Here is an 8,543-nt window from a genome sequence, read left to right as displayed (position 1 = left end):
GATCGGCCTGTGCAAAAAACAGTTGTACTGCTTGAAGCAGAATAAGTGTACAGTAGTAGTTCACTTCAGAGATGTGAAGTTCAGTATGTAAGGTTGAAACAAAGATGTTAAATGAAAGTGTAAATTGAGATCACAATAACTGTGATCTGGTGGGAGTTTAACTGCCATAAATACCATTTATGTTGTGATTTTATTTTCATATAATATTTTCTTTAAAGTCTTAATTTTTTTTTATACATATTTAAGTTCTTTGTAATACATCAGCCTAAAGGAACTATTTATTTTGTTTGTTTAATAATGGACTTGGTTGATGTGGCACTTAAGTCCACGGAAGTATTTTGTTGTTACACTAAACAAGACGAAGAAGAAAAAGAAGCTTGGCCTCATGGTGGACTAAAGTCATTCCCTCAGGGGTGCAGCCAGCGAGGTATTTAGTTTACTTATTGTGTTATGCATCCGTGTATGTGAAATATTTTATGTTAATTATGTGTTGTATGTATTTTAGTTCGACGATGCGAACGATGTGATGATGATGACGGTGGTGGTCGTGGTCGAATAAAGCATCTGTAAAAACCCAAGAGCTGTGTGGTCCGTGCCCTCCTGACGGGAGTGATACAAGTTTTCGTGTACATACAGCTACACCTAGTGAGTTCTGAGTTGAAACATTTGTCAGTAAAATTTAATACAATATACAATGCAAATGCAAAGAGTCAACTGTCGCATCCAAACACGCGCCCTCTTTAGTTACTGTTGCTACGTAGAACAAGAACAACACAAAACATGTCCCAAAGCATGCGAAGACTGTGAGTCAGTGTTGATCCTGCACCTGCACCAGGTGTGGGTCCTGTTTCTGTGAGAACCAGGACCCCGCTGCAGAGAGGAAAAACAAAAGTATTTAACAATCACAAAGTCCAACTGAGGACGCCAAAACGGGAAAAAGACATCAAAAATCAAAGTATCAACTAAAAGAGCTACAAAACGCCCAAAGGGGAAACTAGTACTCACAAAGTAGCAACAAAAGAACTAGACAGAAACTCGGGAGGAGGACTCAGGAAAAGACTCAAAACTACAAGGAACAGGGAGCGTGGTGAGACTCTCCTCAGGAGCAAGACAATGCAAAGCAGCATGAGGGAAGATTCTGCCACTGAAGGAGCGTTTGGTCCTTAAATAGCCAGCGCTGATGGGCTGATGAGTGTCAGGTGTGTGCAGTCACTTTCCCTCCTGAGGAGATCAGCTCCGCCCCTACTCATGTACCTGAGAGAGAGAGAGAGAGACAGACAGGCAGAGAGAGAGTCAGGCAGAGAGAGACAGAGAGAGAGACAGGAATGAGCACTAAATACCAGACAGAGATCGTGACATGACAGTTTCCTTTCAGAAGTGACGCCTCTGTATTTATGACTGACCTTTACAAACACACCTGAAGAGGCAGCCACGCATCAGGAAGTGGTGATCACACCTGTTCTGTCCTCCAGGTGCTCGTCACCACATCATAGTTCTGTTCTACATTAGTATTACTACCGGAGTAATTAACGGCATCAGAGAAGCCTTCAGTGACGACTGAATCCTCAGTAAACCTCTAACCTGAGCTGACACCTGTCCTCCAGCATGTCATCCTTTAATAGTAACTCAAAGATAAACGCAGTGTGGGGGTGAAGAGTCAGACCTCGTCTCACAGGAGACGATGAACGCATGAAATCAAACACAGGGACAACAGCAGCGAGACGCATCAGAACCTCTCCTGAGACAAAACCTGAGGACGACAACACACCTGATCTGCTCCAGTCATTCCATGACAGAGTCCACCTGCCACCACTCTGAAGTGGTGAAGGTCCTCGTTGAAAGCTACAGAGACTGTCACTGATTCAGTTTAAACCTAAAACTCGCCTGCAGCCACACAGGCGACACTTTGTGACGGCGGCCAGAGATAAACCTGAGACACGGGACAGCGACAGAGGATCCACAGGATCCAGAGCAACAGAGGATCCACAGGATCCAGAGCAACAGAGATCCACCATTAACAGTCTCCATGTGACTAAACTGGAAGGAGCATCAGCGTATCTGAAACTGATCACCTGCTGTCACATACAAGAGCAGCGGCTCAAAGCACGCCAGACAGACCAGAGTACCCACAGGATCCAGAGGATCAGAGTACCCACAGGATCCAGAGGATCAGAGGACCCACAGGATCCAGAGCATCAGAGGACAAACAGGATCCAGAGGATCAGAGGGCCCACAGGATCCAGAGCAACAGAGGACAAACAGGATCCAGAGGATCAGAGGACCCACAGGATCCAGAGCATCAGAGGACAAACAGGATCCAGAGCAACAGAGGACAAACAGGATCCAGAGCAACAGAGGACCCACAGGATCCAGAGCAACAGAGGACAAACAGGATCCAGAGCAACAGAGGACCCACAGGATCCAGAGCAACAGAGGACCCACAGGATCCAGGGCATCAGAGGACCCACAGGATCCAGAGCAACAGAGGACCCACAGGATCCAGAGCAACAGAGGACAAACAGGATCCAGAGGATCAGAGGACCCACAGGATCCAGAGCAACAGAGGACAAACAGGATCCAGAGGATCAGGGGACCCACAGGATCCAGAGGATCAGGGGACCCACAGGATCCAGGGCATCAGAGGACCCACAGGATCCAGAGCAACAGAGGACCCACAGGATCCAGAGCAACAGAGGACAAACAGGATCCAGGGCATCAGAGGACCCACAGGATCCAGAGCAACAGAGGACCCACAGGATCCAGAGCAACAGAGGACAAACTGGATCCAGAGGATCAGAGGACCCACAGGATCCAGAGCAACAGAGGATCCACCATTAACAGTCTCCATGTGACTAAACTGGAAGGAGCATCAGCGTATCTGAAACTGATCACCTGCTGTCACATACAAGAGCAGCGGCTCAAAGCACGCCAGACGGACCAGAGGACCCACAGGATCCAGAGGATCAGAGTACCCACAGGATCCAGAGGATCAGAGGACCCACAGGATCCAGAGCATCAGAGGACAAACAGGATCCAGAAGATCAGATGACCCACAGGATCCAGAGCAACAGAGGACAAACAGGATCGAGAGGATCAGAGGACCCACAGGATCCAGGGCATCTGTCCTGAACCGTCCTGATGGACCGTCCTGATACTACAGAGTTTTAAAGACAGACAATTTAAACTCATCCCCAGGTGCTGGAAGCAGAAAGTGTGAGTGTGTGTGTGTGTGTGTGTGTGTGTGTGTGTGTGTGTGTGTGTGTGTGCGTGTGTGTGTGTGTGTGTATGAGTGTGTGTGTGTGTGTGATATGAGGCCAGTATTCAGTCAATCACAGCCAAGGTCAACCAGTTTCAGGCGATATAAATACCACACTGTGTGTGTATGTGTGTCTGTGTGTCTGTGTGTATATGTGTGTGTGTGTGTATATATGTGTGTGTGTTTGTGTGTGCGTGTGCATGTGTGTGTGTGTGTGTGTATATGTGTGTGTCTGTGTGCATGTGTGTGTGTGTGTGCATGGGTGCATGGGTGTGTGTGTGTGTGTTGGGTTTTCCTGGATGTGTACTGAGTCTCTGTGGTGTCATATGTTAGTATTTGTCGTTGGGAGCTGTATAAATAAAGCTGACTTCTTGTAGCACCTGGTGTGTGTCGGGCTGCTGTGATTGGTGGATGGACTGACCTGTCGTGTTGTCGAGCTGTTTGTTTACCCCTCAGAGAGTGTTCACTGACAACAGCTTCATCTTATTTCTCAACCTTGTCATCACCGAGCTGGAGGTGTTTAGAAGAGCTGCTGTGTGTGTGTGTAGGTGTGTGTGTGTGTGTGGCATCTGTGTGTGTGTGTGTAGGTGTGTGTGTGTGTGTGTTTGGGTGTATGTGCGTGAGTGTGTCTGTGTGTGTGTGTGTGTGTGTGCGTGCGTGCGTGTGTGTGTGTGTGTGTGTGTGTAGGTGTAGGTGTGTGTGTGTGTGTGTTTGGGTGTATGTGCGTGAGTGTGTCTGTGTGTGTGTGTGTGTGTGTGCGTGCGTGCGTGTGTGTTTGGGTGTATGTGCGTGAGTGTGTCTGTGTGTGTGTGTGTGTGTGCGTGCGTGCGTGTGTGTGTGTGTGTGTGTGTGTAGGTGTAGGTGTGTGTGTGTGTGTGTGTTTGGGTGTATGTGCGTGAGTGTGTCTGTGTGTGTGTGTGTGCGTGCGTGCGTGCGTGTGTGTTTGGGTGTATGTGCGTGAGTGTGTCTGTGTGTGTGCGTGCGTGCGTGCGTGCGTGCGTGTGTGTGTGTGTGGTATCTGTGTGTGTGTGTGTTCAGTATCACCTGCAGGCTCGTCTGAATGAGCTCTTTCTCTGGTTGATGATGCTCCTGTTGGTTTAAACTCTGTGACTTAATGTTGTCGTATAATTTTCAAGAACATTAAAATACACCAGTTAAGATCAGTGGAAGACAAAGTAAAAGTACTAATACCACCCTGTACAAATACTCTGTAACAAGTCAAAGTATGTGAGTATAAACAGTAAATGTACTTCAAGTGTTACAGTAAAAGTACTGAGTGCAGTAAGACGTCCCTGTGACTGTTCTCCTGTTCCACTGTTCCACTGTTCTCCTGTTCTATCTGTTCTCCTGTTCTCCTGTTCTCTCTGTTCTCCTGTTCTCCTGTTCTGCTGTTCTCCTGTTCTCCTGTTCTCCTGTTCTCCTGTTCTATCTGTTCTCCTGTTCTCCTGTTCTCTCTGTTCTCCTGTTCTATCTGTTCTCCTGTTCTCCTGTTCTATCTGTTCTCCTGTTCTCCTGTTCTGTTCTCCTGTTCTATCTGTTCTCCTGTTCTCCTGTTCTCTCTGATCTCATCAGATTACTGTGACTCAGTCGTTCATGTCAAAGCAGGATTTTACTGTTGGAGCTGGTTGAGCTTCATTTGAACTAATGATTCTTTTCATTCTGGATCAATCAGCTGATTATTTAAAATACCTCACATGTGTAAATATACTGTATACTGTCTGGATCTGAGCTGGTTCTGGTTCTTCTTCCTCAGTCTGTGCACACACGCGGTAAACTGGAACGCATGGGATGTGTGTGTGTGTGTGTGTGTGTGTGTGTGTGTGTGTGTGTGTGTGTGTCCATGTATTCCTCATGTCGTGAGGACATAAATCTGTTCACACGGTCACATTGTGGGGACTCGCCTTCCCTATGGGGACGAAACAAAACCCCCTGGAATGTAAATGAGTGAGGGTGCGGGTGAAGACTTGGGTTAAGATGAAGGTGAGCAGCTCTAATTCAGGTCTGAGCAGATTTACTGACCTGCTGTCAGTTTTCATTTTCTCTTCATGGTTCCACCACGTTCCAGAACGAAGAACGTCTTACTCCATCTGTCTAACAACTAACTAGTTACTTTACAAGATGATGAAGATGTTTTCTGAAAAACTGAACCGTTTATACAAATACAGCTGAAGTGATTAGTTGATTAATCAATTAGTTGATTGGCAGTTGATTGATCATGGACAATGTGCTGCTTTTCCTTGGAATGATTTGGCAGTTTAGTGTGTGTGTGTGTGTGTGTGTGCGTGTGTGCGTGTGAGTGTGTGTGTGTGTGTGTGTGTGTGCTCAGCCACTGTTAAAAAATGAAAATGAATATTAAATCAAACTATGGAATCAATCAGACATTCAGCTTTGGCTTCATAAGAAGGTCTGATCATCATATTTGTTGTTTAACGGCGCTGAAAACGAACAGAAGCTTCACCGCGATGACATCACTGCTGCTGTGACTGACCGTCTGGAAGGTTGTTCGCAGTTCGAGTCAGAAGCTAAATTAAGTCGTCTCATTGTGTCTTCGCGGCCTGCTGGAGCGCAGGAATAAACCTGCTGACTGATGGTTCCTGCTGGACTCTGAGCAGGCAGGACGCTGCAGGAACAATAACAGCAGAAAACAAATGTGAGTCACGAAGCAACAAACGACGCAGATTTCTGTTTGTTCAAATCAAAAATATAAATAACAAGTGCCAAATTAATTCAAATGGAGTTTTTAACCGGCTTTACTTTGATTTAAAATCATAACTTTGTATCTGATCATTTGGATTTATTACTATTTTTATTTCTATCACACAAAACATTTCCTGTTTATTGAATAATGTTTCCGGGGTGGGGGTCCTGGGTGTGACCCACCTCTCCACCCTGATCTCCACCTCTCTGGGGACTGCAGCTCTTTCTATGAGTCGATGTCAGAGTTGATGAAAAGCACCGAGAGGTGCGACAAAACAACCTGAAGAAGACTTCTGTCGCTGGATCTGTTGGCCCAGTGCATGCTGGGAATATTTTCCATACACATACCTCATGTACCTGCAGTCACATGATCAGCACTCAGCCAATCACATGAACGATGATCACGTGACTGGCTGAGTGATATGAAGAACAGGCCCATTAGCTTTAATATTATTCTTCATTATTTATTCTGAATTGTTGGTTCTGAGGGCTCTTCATCAGGAACGCTGACTTCCTGGAGCCTCTGCTGGTTTCCTAGCAACAGCTCAGAGGCAGGAAACAGTCCAACTCACAGCCCCCACAAAGAGATCTTTTTACCAGAGCAGACTGAACACGTTCATCGGTGAGCGTTTCTTACCTTCAGCTGAGCCCAGCTAGCCGGTTCCCCTGCTTCCAGTCCACCTCATGCTAAGCTAAGCTAACTGCTGTATTTGTCATCAGTTTGAAAAGATCATTAAAGATCACAGTTTACTGATGGCATGTTTCCATAGTGACACCTCGCAGCTGAGCAGCTCCAGGTGAGGATTACTGTTACCTGTGAAGGTGGACTGCGATGTTATCGTACTTCTGTTGGCCGTGTTTTGTCACTGTTGAACTTTACTGCCACCTACTGGATGCTCAGATGTATTGCATGAACTCTGCCTTTATCTCACGATGTTAGCGGCGTGAAGAATCGTTTGTGTATCGTGATTCCGATCCGCTCTGACGTTTAAAGGCTTCGTCCTCAGCTTCACTCCTCCGCCACGTTTCAGCAGATCAGCTTCTCTGATCCTGCTGCCGAACAGACAAACCACAGGGAAACAAAACCCGCGTGACTATCGTTCTGACAAACGTTTCAGCCGTTCAGGTTTAAGTCTGTTATACTGGTTAGACTGTAAATGTGTCACACAAGTAGGAACTTGTCAAAATGCTCAGGTGAGGGGGTCGGGTCAGAACCGCTCTGTAGATCTGTCGCAGGTGACTTTCTGTGACCTTTGACCTCCCGGCAGCAGAAGCTGGTTTCCATAGAAGCAGCAGAACGGCGGATCCCAGCCTGCTGGAGGACAACTTATCTTCACGCTGCTTTCAGACGTCCCCTTCGTGTGCTGAAAAGCTTCAGTAGCTCGACAAGCAGCTCGGCTGAGTGCTAACATGTGAACAAACAGCGCAGACCTCTTCCCCTCCACGCTGTGACCTCGGATTATTAACTGCCACACTGAAAGGCTAAAAATGGCAGCACGTCCCTTTAAATTCAGCTGCGCATTCCTGGAATTACAGCGTCCACAGTGAGAGTCCACACATGTTCCAGTGTTGAGCCTTCTCTGTACACACAACATCTGCTTCCTGTCTGTCCGTCCTGAGGAGCGACCCCTCACCTGTTCAGGTCCTGTCTGATTCCAGGTCTGAGGACAGACGCCGTCTTCTTCTTTGCTTCACCACACATCAACTTTACTTGACTTAAAGTGGAAACGGACGACGTTTCAGCGCCCCCTTGTGTTTCAAAGTGATGTTACCGTTGTTGCTGCTGTTGCCAAGACAACCAGATCAGTTTCTGTTTTCCTCAGAGCAGGAACTAAAACCGGATCCTCTGAATCTGTTTCTGAATCTATGTGAAGAAATGATCAACAGAACTTTGGAGGGAGGAAAGAAAGAAGAAACTACAGGTGGAGGAGGGGAGTGTGAGCCGGGCTTTGTACATCCAGGTAGTCGTACCTGGCAGACCGAGCTGCCTGCAGGGAAGCAGCCTCAACACTGATGATGTTATGCAGTCAACATTTAGCTCATAACGAGCTAAAGAAGTTTATTATTGTCTTCACGGTTAATATTAGATTATTATATAAGATCATTAAATCCTATTGAACGTATTTATTTTCCTTCAGTGACAGGTTCATCTCAACAGTCCTCCAGTGATGAAAGAGGGATCCACTTTGAAATCCAGAGACAGGATTTAACGGGCAGGAGGATCCGGCAGGTCACAGAGAAACGAGCTCATTGCGGCTCCTTTCTTTTGCTTTGCTTTTAGTTTTTTGTGTATTTTTATATTTGGTTTAAGAAGTTGGAACGTTTCTCCATCCGTCCATCAGCGTCTTCTCTCGCTCAGAAAATCTCAAAGTTATTTGTTGTGCTTCCTCTCGGGTGCAGTTTGTCCTCCTCCGCTCCAGCTGGAGCTGAGTTATGGCGGCGAGCAGCAGCCGCTCATACAGCTGGTGGGAGTTTCACTGCTGATGGATGGATGAGGAGGACAGAGCAGAGCGCCTCACGGTGTTTCATCATTTAACCCTTTAAAGTCTCGCTGAATATTCTTCAGACCTCCATCAGAGTTAAGATCATA

This window comes from Chelmon rostratus, chromosome 14, assembly GCF_017976325.1.
Source record: "Chelmon rostratus isolate fCheRos1 chromosome 14, fCheRos1.pri, whole genome shotgun sequence".
In the NCBI taxonomy this organism is placed as follows: domain Eukaryota; kingdom Metazoa; phylum Chordata; class Actinopteri; order Chaetodontiformes; family Chaetodontidae; genus Chelmon; species Chelmon rostratus.
This window is presented reverse-complemented; position numbering follows the sequence as displayed.